This window comes from Nannospalax galili, unplaced genomic scaffold (assembly GCF_000622305.1).
Source record: "Nannospalax galili isolate Female #2095 unplaced genomic scaffold, S.galili_v1.0 scaffold1082, whole genome shotgun sequence".
NCBI lineage: Eukaryota > Metazoa > Chordata > Mammalia > Rodentia > Spalacidae > Nannospalax > Nannospalax galili.
In genome coordinates this window covers 3,149,568-3,162,000 of record NW_008348580.1, presented here as the reverse complement: position 1 = coordinate 3,162,000, position 12,433 = coordinate 3,149,568, and the positions used below count along the sequence as shown (strand labels likewise).

Here is a 12,433-nt window from a genome sequence, read left to right as displayed (position 1 = left end):
CTCAGTGATTTGTTTTAAATTCATGCTTATTTAAAACTTAAATCAATATCTTGATATAAAAAGAAAAAAATTCTGTACAAATGTTATAAAAGATGTGAGATGTCAGGTTTTATGTGACAGAGAAGTAAAGAGATACAATAAAACTGTATAAGGGTTAGAGTAATGATTCAGGAACAGGCATGTTCAAGACTTTTCATGGAGATGAGGTACACATATATGTTTTCTTTATGTATAAGATATATGAATTTCAAATGTTAATCTGAATGTGAGCTTTTATTGTTTTAAAGCTTGCAAGGGTCTTAGAGATTATCTGTACACCTTTAAAAACAATATGTGAACAAGCTTATTAGTAACATTTTACAAGTATTTGAAAAATTATTTGAGATTACTTATAAATAGCCAAGTAGGACTCTTGGTTTTATTGAAATGGAATTATGGAATCTGTAAAATTTTTAGAAATAGTAAAGAATCATAAAACAAATAACTACAGGAAAGTGGCCGCACTATGAGGCTAAGCAAGCACCCATCCCTTGTCTGTGTGTGCAGCTGTGTAAAGCAAATGAGATCCACAGATTATAAATAAAAATTCAAGGACTAGAAAATATGCATGATCTTGTGAGAGTTACATGGTTCATTACGGCAGAAATGGGTCTGAATTCAAGGTCTTCCAAGTAGTGATATTGAAGGTGTGTGCCACCATCCCCCTCCTATCCCCCTCTAAGAGCTACTTTATCAAAACTATTCAGTCCTTCATCTGTACAATCAAATTATGGGGTGCCTGGCTTTTATAAACAAGAAGATAGTCTTAGCAGAGGAGGAAAATGAGACTTAGATACTGTCATGAATAAATGGATTGCCTGTATTTGCTCTAAATTACATTAGGAAAATTTTAGAAGCATTGCTATTTATCTATACACCTAATCCTTCCTTGATAAGAACAGAGCAGCACACCAGCGGCATGTTTCCTATTCTGACTATAGCGGCAATAGTCATGATAGCTGCAGTTTCTGAGTGACTAATGCACCATCTACTCTTTGGGTTGGACAAGCATTTTTTACAAATATGTACGGTCTTCATGTTTGACAGCATTACCCTCATTTCATGGCTGCAGAACAGAGGCTGACACAATTACATGCCTTGCCCAGGTATATCTAGTTCTGTCTAGCTCCCAAGCACCTGCTCCTTCTGCCATGCACAGAGGCAAGTATGATTTGGTAGTGGTTCCCAAATTGAATATGTACCAGAATCACCTAGAAAGCTCTTACAAAGAAAATCTTAAGCCCATCCATCAGAAATATAGATTGATTACTCCTAGGCCTTTAAAGCTGTGGCTCTGTGGTGAGGCAAGATTAATGAACCACATATAGATTGGAAAGCAGGTAGGATTTAAAGACAAATGACATGAGGTAGAATTTGGCTCATCATTAAGTATATGATATTGGTCAAAGTAGGTAGCCTCCTTAAACTGTTTGACTCTGTATAAAATGAGATTCTCTCACCAATCACAGAGTACCAAGTAAGAAAATTTACAGCTGTGAAACTGCAAATAGTGGAAATCTGGAAGACCCTGAACGTTTTGAGTCAGACAACATATTAGAGTGTTGGTTTCCTGGAGGTAGGGAAAGAAGGAAGAAAGAGGAAGGGAGAAGGTGGGGGGGGAGATTAACTCAGCATTGGGGGGCTCTACGTAGCATTCTCAAGGCCCTAGGTTCTATCCCTGGAACCACATACCTGTAAGAAAAGTTCTCCCATTTACTTTCAGTGCTATCATTTTCCAATTGAAATGTTAATAACCGGAAAGCAGTAAGAACCTGACTTCACACTAATTTAGTTTGCCTTTTGAGAAAGTCACTACCCTGTGCTTTCCCTTTTTCTCTGGCACACAGAAATTAGAGGTCCTCACAGAGTATCTTTAGAAAACTCTGCCTTTGAAATGATCTAGCCCAGCCTCAAGACACAGGGCTGAACCGAGTAGTGTGATTTTTCCAGGAATTCACAGCTAGTTAACAACAGACTGAAGGTCAGGGAGTGGCAGTGTTCATCAACTTTCTGAAAATATGTTCTCCAAGTTATTTTTCAGCATATCCCATTGGCTATGTTTTTTTTTCTAGTTTAAATGCTATCACTAATATTAGGAACGCAATGGGGGGGGGCTAAACCTTTCCAAACCACTGTCCTTTTCCCTCTGACTCTCCTACAATCAGAATCATCCGCTGGAGATCACTGTGCTGATGTGTAGTCTCAGCTTCTTTCTTAAGTTGAGAAACTTGAAGATCCTTATTGACTCATTATTCTAAGTACATGAAGTTGGAGATAGAGCAAAATAGGGAAGCAAGTTTGACATAGTATGAAAAATTAAGGACAGACACCCTGGAATCAGCACTGCATGATCAGGAATCTACGCTCCATCACTTATTGATATATCACTGGGAGCAAAATCATAAGCCTCAGCTTCCTCGGTTGCAATATGAGGATACCTGTCAGTGACTGATAAAGAGGCTGTGAAAATTAAGCAACCAAATGTGTGCAAGGTGCTCATGGTGAGCTCAGGAGACCCCAGCTAGTAGTGTTAATAATGCCCCCAGTTTTTCCTGTCTCTGTCTTTTTCGTCTGTGGTTTTGCTTAGTAGATGATTTAGTAAGTTTTGCATCTCACAAGAGCCACTGACTCCCAGTGAATGGACAGACCTGCTGATTTCCTGCTGGAGCCATTTTTAGAACAGTTCCAAGGTATCCCATTATCAGTTCCTGCTCCAGAGTGGTGAATTGGGTCCTGTGTAAAGCTAATGAGCCGTCACAAATAGGATCAGCTCTAATAGTACTGCTGTTACTCATTGACTTCCATTATCCAAATTACTCCGTTTATATTTGTTATAAAACACAAAGCCAGCTTCTGTCTTGAATATTTTTAAGGAATGTTATAAATTTACAGATAGAACACATGCTGTCATCAAAAATAATTTTGAGGTTATTTTGAGAGAAAATAGAGAAAAGTATGTTTTATTTTTACAATTAATAAAATTCATCAGCTGATATTTAATATATTTATATCAAACAGTATGACTAGAAACCAACCCTTTGTACTGAATTCCCATATTTATAATATTACCTATTGCTGTTTCAGAAAAGAAAACATTTCAAAAAGGAAAAGGAGAACTCCTTTCAAGTAATGCCTTAGATAATGTTTTTAAATGAGTAGTACAGTAAAGAAATAAGCAATACGTGAAATTAGGGAGACTTTGTACCTACTTCTCTCTTACAATATTAAATGACCAAAGTTCTTTTCATTTTTAACCATTTTTGTGGTGAGTAGTTTGAAATGAATTAAATGGAATGATTATTTCTCCATCTCTGTCTCTGACCTGAGTCACTGGTATCAAATGTCTTCCAGTTATTCCAGAGGTGGTGATGTCAGAAATGAGGAGCTGGCTATTGCTCCCTCTGTGTTGTATAACCCAGTTCCATGTGGAAGCGTAGTGCTGCATAACCTCCTTTTCTCCCATTGCGTGATACATTAAAGATTAAACAAATTACTAATTAGGAGTTGAGTTTTGAACCGGGATTTTTGTTGTTCTTTCAGTCATCTGCTGTAAGGTTAGGAGGATGCAGAGCTAAACAAAATCTCTTACCAAGGATGATGCCTTTGTAGACTTATTGTGTAAAAACTCTATAATTTGTTTTTATGTATTCATTTATCAGAATTTTACTTAAGAATTAATAATGTGATAAGTGGTAAATAGACATAAATGGAAAGATAAGTAAAGCATGGTCTCATTGTCCCAGAATAAACTCTGAGGGGAGATTTGAACTACATTCCATTGACTTCACTGTAAAGTGGGTACTCTTTCTAAGAAACAAGTTTGACTTTATTTCTATTCTCATTATTTGTTCAATTGCTCTCTTTTTCCTCCTAGTCCAAGAAAGCCCCAATTTCTTTTTTCCCATTATTATCATGTTTTGTTATTAATATCACGTGTGTAGGTTCTAGCTGGCAAAATATGAGGTACAGAAGGTCTTTTTTCTTCTACTAGAGCTACCTCTGCTGAGAAGGGCCACATGGCCTGGTCTCAAGGAAGGAAAGACCAAATTTCTTTACATGGTGACTTAGACAAGAGAAATTTATTGTCTCACAGTTCTGAGGTTAGAAATACAAAATCAAAGTATCATCTGAGCCATACTGCCTCTGAGACTCAGGAGAATCCATCCCTGCCCAACCCTGCTTCTATTAGTGGCCCTTAGTCCTTAGATTTGTTGCTTTGGGCCATGTCACTGCAGCCCTGCCTCTGTTGTCATGTGACCTTCTCCTGGATATATATTCACTACGTCTTATAAGGGTAACAGCAGGAATTGGATTAGGGCCCCTTCTTAACTTGATTATATCTACAAAAGCACGATTTCCAAATAATATCATATTCACCAAAATCAGAGATTTAGGCTTAGCCTATCTTTCAGAGGGATACAGCTCAATATATAACCTGCCCACTTGCCCCTTAGTTTCATAGCCTTCCAAGTGTAAAATATTAACCTGAGCCTAATACTGCCAAAGTTTTTCAGCACCAACTCTAATTCTAAAACAGCACCTAAGTATTGTCAACTTACAAGTCCCAAATTTGTTCACCTCAATCGCTTAGGGCAAGATTTGGATATGCTCTCTCTGGTACTTTATTCCTCTCCATCCAAGAGCATAGGAAAATCTTTTTTCTTAATTATTTATTTAATAACCACATAATTAGAAGAAGCATTTCATTACAACAATTCAATAACAATTTCCAGAGCTAAGATTCATCTCTTTCAAAATTGGCTGTGACTTTTTACGTTTACAGTTGAGTTAAACCAGGACAGCTGGGGCTTCAGGGAGACCCTGTCTCAAAAAAAAAGATCTCTGTTTCATTTTAAAATACACTGTTTCATACAGAAAAACTCATTTTTTAAAATAATTTATTTTAATATTTATTATTTTTATTTTATGTGTGTGAGTGTGTTGCTTGTGTGTAAGTGAGTGCACCCATATCATGCCACAGAGGTCAAAAGGGGGCTTTGGATTCCCCTGGAACTGGAGTTAAGGACGGTTTGCAGCCGCCATGTGGGTGCTGGGAATCGAACCTGGGTCCTCTGCAAGAGCAGTCAGTGTTCTCAGCCACTGAGCCATTTCTCCAGCCCCAGAAAAACTCATTTTTAATACCACTAACAGTGGGCATATAGATGAATAAGATAGTTTGGGATATTCTGTATGAAATACACATAAAAAATCAATAAATTAAAAATGAGTTATATCTGAGGAAGAAGCATAAGAATTTGTTTCATGTTAATTAGTAGATATGAAAAACATTATCACTGAAATCTACCTGGTGACTTTATATCCATGCTCAGTTGCCAAGGAGCTCAGAAAGTAACCAACTGTGATGAATAATAATCAAATATACAGAGATTAGAGATGCATGTGCAAACATCTAAGTGTTAGTTGCATTAAAAATGAGTTTTTCTGTATGAAAATCCTTTGAAAAAGCTATCAGCTATGAACAGAAAGAAACAGAGGCTTTTCAGGACTGGGAACTTGCTCATTTGAACCTGCAGCAATGGTGACAGCATGCGCGAGACCCATGTCGACTCATCAGACAAAATCCCGGCATGGAGCAGGGGAAACGGGCAGCAGGCCCCAACCCTAACAAAGGAACTACTGGCAAATGATCACTGGGTGAGATCTTTAAGGGAGGGACTCTAATAGGCTGACTAGACTCCAGTGGATGAACTTGCACTGAGGGACAGCTGGATAGAAATGCTTGACTGGATAGGACTTAACATACATGACAGAAAAGCTGAAATCTGGTGGAGGGGCTGTGGAAGATGGGAAGGGGGTCTAAATTTGATTAAGATGTATTAAGTGCACAAAAACAATAAAAATATCAAAAATGAAAAAACAAACATAATAAAGTAAAAAAACTGTTAAATATGATTCACTATTTCTTCATGATAAAAACTTTCAATAAATTAAGTGTAGAAGGAACTTGCCTCAACATAATAAAGAAAAAAAGCTGCTTCCAAATCTTTGGTGAGACATTCATAGATAGACGCTTCCTCTCCAAAAGACAGAAATAGCAATGAAACACACACCATAGGTCCCAAGTACATCAGAAACGGGCATGCCAAATTCCACTGGATTTCAAGGCTCGTGAACCATCCTTGTGACTTGATGCTCGGTCCTCTGAATCTCTCAAGATCTGCATTGCATTATTGCTTTATCAACCAGAGAAGGTCCAGGAAGCCCTCACCTCTGCACCTAGACCCCTGTGCTCACAGGTTTTTTTTTTTTCAGTTTGTCCTATTTGTGTCCATTTAGGGTTAGCTTGACAGCCCAGTTTCCTCTACAATTCATAAAGGTCCCAGTCATTTATTATATGAATTGTACTGATCTTAATTGGATGACTCTGTCTCCATTCTGCCTCCTGCTGAGATGCTTGCTTGGGTCACACACATCATTTATCTAACAAATAGTAATCTAGTCTCACCCTCACCCCATTACCAGAGCATTACTACCTCCATAAGTTAAAGATCTTTGAAATCATCAGGTGTCAGTTCCATTTATTTATTTATTTTTATGTATATGAGTATTTTACCTGCGTGTATCTGTTCCCACCACTTGTGTGCCTGGTGCCCATAAAAGAGGTCATGGATGGGGCTGGAGAGATGCTCAGGTGTTAAGAGCACTGACTGCTCTTACAGAGGACTTGGGTTTGAGTCCCAGTACCCACAGGGTGGCTAACAACTGTTTTTAACTCCAGTTCCAGGGGATCTGACACCCTCTTCTGACCTCCACGGGCATTGCACGACATGGGTACACTTAATACCCTGCAGGCAATACACTCATACACATAAAAACTAAAATAATAATAATAATTTCAAAAAGAGGGCATTGGATCCCCTGGAACTGGACTTACAATTGTTATGTGGATACTGAGTACTGAACCTAGGTCCTCTGCAAGATTAGCCAGTGCTCTTTACCACTGAGCAATCTCTCCAATCCCAAGAAATTGGATACCTCTTTTTTTTTTTCTCCCCCAGTTCTGAGGATCAAACCCAGAGTCTCATAAGTGTTAGGCAAGTGTTTTATCCTTGAGTACACAGCCCCCAGTACATTTTTGTTGATTGCCTAAATTTGTGTCTTTCCTCTCACAAATGAGTATAAATATCAAGGAGACCATATCTTCCATGCTTTCCTTGGAAATCTACTCAGCCAGTCACCCAAGACTACTATTAATAAACTGCATTTTTCATTCAATGATAGCATGTAATTTAGTCGAGTACTCTGACATTCACAAAGGGATCACTTTTATTCTGATGGACAATGGCTCATCTTTCTCCTCTAGTGCTTTGACAGAATTGGCCTTTGATGTTTATTGTGGTTAATGTTATTTATCAACTTAACTGAATTGAGGGGTGCTTAGATGCTTAGCAAAGCATTGTTTCTATTTGTGTTTGTGAGGGAATTTTCAGAGAGGCCTGGCATGTGAGCTGGTGTTCTGAGTGGAGATCTGCCCTCAGCATAAGTGAGCACTGTCTAAACTGGGCCTAGATGGTACTATAAAAGAAGAAAGATGGAATCTCTCACTCTCTGTCTCTGTCTCTGTCTCATCTCTCTCTGTCTCCCCGAGTCTCTCTCCCCCCTGCCCCTGCCTCCTCCCCTCTTATCATTCCACTGCCGTGAGAAAAACAGCAGAAAAGCCCTTACTAGATGCTCCAACCTTGATCTTAAACTTAGCCTCCAGAACTTGGAAGAAGTAAATTTTTGTTATTTATAAACTACTCAGCTTTAGGTATTCTGTTATAGCAATATACAGACTAAAACAAATTTATAGTTCTGACAATTGTATCTGAAATCTGTTTCCCTTAGGAGACATGAAAAAAGCATTTGTTCCTCCATGTAACACAGCAATGACAAGCCAGCAAATGCATGTACCACCATGATCGGGCAGCTTTCTGGATTCATTCTATTAATAATTAATTCTATTAATGATTCTCTCAGCTGTGTGTTTATAGAAACACAGAGTTATTAAATTATTAAACCTAACCACCTTTAAGGGAATTGATAGTGACTGCAAGAATCTGCTCATCTCTACGACCATGCTCACTTCAGGGATCACTTCCAAACATATGGGTCCCCAAGTCTATGTTCAGATTTGATAATTAACTATAAGCATGCACAGAGCACACCAAAAGCCCTTATGGTCAAGATGATAGTTTATTACAACCAGAAGATACTGATAAGCTAAGGAAAGAGATGTAGAGAACAGGGCCTGAGAGAATTCCAAATGTTGCCTGTGTCTTCTCAGAGTAGAATCGTGTGGGGAGTGCTTGCTTCTCTCAGTAGTAGGCTCTGGCAGTATGCATGGAGCAGTCATCCAGGGAAATGCAACACAGTACAGTCCTGGGTATCCAGAACTTTGATCCCCTAGGCAAAGTGGACTACCTGAGTGGCTGACCTTGGTCTTCAGTACCTCCAGTAGTCAATCTATCACCAAACCCCCACAAATCACATTGTGAGAACAGACAGTTTGCCACATTCCAACCCTCCCAGACAGAGAGTTTCTTATTGGTCATGATATTACAAAGTCTTGGAGATTACCTCCCAAGAACTGAGGGCAAAGGTCAGACCTCTCTCTGGACAAAGTTAACCATTTACTACACAGTGACCTTTGGAACTATTCATTTATTCAAAAACTATCTGGGGTATAGCTATGTGGTCACTAGGCTATGTGCTGGGGATATAGCACTAAAAAGGATTTGAGCCTTCCCCTCAAAGCTGAGCCATTCCCTCAGCTTTCTATGGCTAATGGGAAATTTTCTCTTATGTCCTCCCTTTTTACTACTAGGTAGCACTGGACAATGTCCTCACTGACGAGAGGAGTCCATGAGAAGTACTTCTGGGAACGTGGTACACGACAAGGCAGCTCTTTTGGAAAGCAGCCTAGCAGTTCCCCGAAAAGGTTACACATACAGTTACTGTTCGAGATAGGAACGCCCAGAATGAAACCTTACATTCATACAAACAAGCCTGTTCTCAAATGTTCATAACAACAGTATTGTGATAGCCAATAAATGGAAGCAAGTTAAATGTCCACCAACTGACGAATGGATGAATATAATCAAAGACTTTGTATGCTGGTTTAAAAATGAAAAAAAATAGATGTGGTTATTCATATAAGGGAATATTATTTCACAGTAAAAAGGAAAGAAATACATATTACAGCATAAATTTCAAAGTATGCAGGGAGAATCCAGTAACAAAACTCCACTGTCTTAGTGGGTTTTTTGTTGCTATTACAAAATACTGGATATCTTATATAATTAATAAGAATAGAAGTCCAGGGAGGCTGTAGAGATGGCTTAGCAGTTAAGAGCACTACCTGCTCTTGCAGAAGACCCAGGTTCGAATCCCAGCACCCATATGGTGGCTAACAACTCCAGTTCTTGGGGATCCGATGCACTCTTCTGACCTCCATGGGCATTGCACAACATGAGCTCACTTACATACATGCAGGCATAACAATCACACACAAAAAATAAAAATAAATAAATAAAGATTAAGAAGGACATCCAGAAAGATAGTGCTGACATCTGATTAGTGCCTTCTTGTATTACAGCATGGCAGAGGACATCCCATGGTGACACAGGATACATGGTACATGCTAGCTCAGGTTCCCTCTTCCTCTTTCTATAGCCACTAATGTAGTCCTGAGAACCTGCCCTAATGAACTCATCCAATCATAATTATCTCCTAAAGACCCCGCCTCTTAATGCCATCAATATATTGAAGTTAAGATTTACTTTCCTGACTTATGAATCTGTGAGGGACACATTCAAGCCATAGAAGCCATGCATTCTATATTTGTAATTACATGAAATGCCCAACATAGGCAAATCTATGAGTAATAAAAGCAGTTAGGGAGTTGGAAGGGAACAAGGAGTGATGTCAATGAACATGGAGGTACTTTGGGGTGTGACAAAAACCTTCTGAACTAATTTTGCTAGTGGCACTGGTATGTGTGTGTGTGTGTGCGTGTGTGTGTGTGTGTGTGATGGTGTGTGTGTGTGTGTGTGTGTGTGTGTGTGTGTGTGTGTGTACTGTCTTTAATCCTGAAATGAACCTATATGTGGTGATAGTGTTCAGGAAGATGAGAGATCAACTTCTATGGATTTATTCATTCAAGATCTATTAAACACCTACTAATGCCAGGCATTCTGCTACAATCCCAGGAAAGAGCTGTCAGTGCAAGACCCCAGGGAAGTAAGGGAGGAGCTCGGAGCACTGAAATTCACTTAAAGGAGAGGAGAGGCGGCGCAGTCAGGCTCCAAAGTGCCCTCGTCCTTGGATACTCCTTCCCTCAAACTTCCTGAGGACTAACATTCATCCTTCCTCTTAGTGCCCATTTTTCTCCTTTTTCTCTGTCATATTTTCCACAACCATCCACAGTCAGGTTGAGGTCTTTCCATTTAGCAGTGAACACAGTTTATTCACATTTAGTTTATCCTGTTGCTCAATGTGACCTTTGCATGCATGTATCCATGACTCAATGAACCTCTCTGTTGGCTATTTTTGTCCTTTGCTGAACAAGTCCTTCCTAATTCACATAAATTATTCATCTTAAATGTCATTTTTATCTTTTAATATATTTGGGTCTTGTTCTTATTTCCTGCAGGCTGTGAATCAGTCTGTTTATGTCAGTTCAAACGTTTTTATTGTGTACTAAGCTAGAAGTAGTTTGGAATTTGGGACCCCCTGCCCCCAAGTAATAATAAGGAATGGATACTGCTTATTACCATGGCCTTCAAGATGGTAAAGGGGCTCCCAGAACCTTCTGCACCAAGATAACAGCCCATTTAATTCATATACAAACCAGGATCTCTCAAGAATTGCTGAAACCATTCGCTCCTTTCTTGGGCTGAATGTACAGAATGCCAAGTTTCCAAAGGCCTTTCATAAAGATCAGTGAGTGTCCCAAGGGGATGGAGTGACTCTATTTGCTATAAATTGGAAGACAGATGCAAGGATTATTTACATGTACAGGGGAGTAGCATGACTAAAATAGATTATCTTCATTTTAATCAGTTTAGCTCTCTAACTTAATATGGTTATCACCTTTTAAATCACAAAATCAGAAACTTGAAGTGCAAAGTTTAAGTACACAAGAAATTTTAAGACCTGACACTTTGCCCTAGGCTTTGAAAAAAGAAATTAAATTAAAAATAGGCAAAGTAGGACAACTCCCCAGCCTCTCTCCCCTGAGCCCTCTGGGCCGTCCCACCCTCACCTCCCTCTGCTTCCCTGGGCTGCACAAACTGTCAGCCTCTTTCCTGAACCCCAGGGCTGACCTCTTGGCCCTGGGAACCACCACTGCTTCCTGATTCCTTGCATCCAGACAGACCCTGTTCCTTCTCACGGTCCCCAGGAGCACTCTGGGCCTGGTTCTGCCCTCAACTCCCTCTGTTTCCCTGAGCCTGCACAACCCGCCATTTCTCTCCTGGGTCAATCCAGCATGTCCTCCCTGCCTTGACTCCCCAGCCTCATTCACCCTCCCATCTCCCCCGCCCATCTCTCTTCCTAGTCTGGGTCCTGTCCCATTCCTTGTGTTGGTGCCCCAGACACCTAGGGAACCACCACAACTTGCTGATCCTTTGCATCCAGACCAACCCAGTTCCTTCTCCCTGTCCCCAAAAGCCCTCTGGGCCTGGTCCCACCTTCACCTCCCTCTGCTTCCCTGAGCTACACAACCTGCCAGCCTCTTTCCTGGACACCAGGGCTGACTTTCCTGGACACCAGGGCTTCCTGATCCTTTGGATCTAGACCAACCCAGTTCCTCCCTGCAGTCCCCAGGAGCCCTTGGGGTCTATTCCCACCCCCATCTCCCTTTGCAACCACCAGCTGCCCTAGACCAGCATCTTTCATAGACCCTGCTTCCAGGCCAGTCCAACCTCCAAATTCCTGAGGACAACATCTTTCTAAGAGGGATCCAGACCTTAGGAGAAAGCCTGAGAGCATCTGATCCTCATCTGATTTGGGCCTCTGAGGGAACTCCTGAAGACAAAAGCAATCTGGCCAGTCCAATACAAAATCAAAAGAGAGAACAAGAAGCTTAGAGGAACCAGCTTTTCATGCCCAAAAATTAAGCCACAAAGACACATAAAGTTCACAAAAAGAAGCACACCTAACCTTGAAGGCTTGAGTCTCACACAAGAATCAGAAACTACAAATGAAATTAACATGTCAAAATCACAAAGAAAAAATAATAACATGAAAAACCAAAATAACATATTCCTACCAAATACCAATAGTCCTCTAGAGGAATACAATGAGACCCCCCTAGAGATAATGTAGGACATGGAACTCAAAAGAACAATTATAACCATGATAAAAGAATTCAGTGAATTTAAAGAACACA

General features: G+C 40.0%; 1 protein-coding gene across 9 annotated transcripts in view; it reads left to right on the top strand.

Annotated features, from left to right (window-relative positions):
- Adamtsl1 (ADAMTS like 1) overlaps nt 1-12,433 on the top strand; it is a 429,521-nt gene that overhangs the window by 121,346 nt on the left and 295,742 nt on the right. The gene's annotated exons all lie outside the window — the stretch shown is intronic.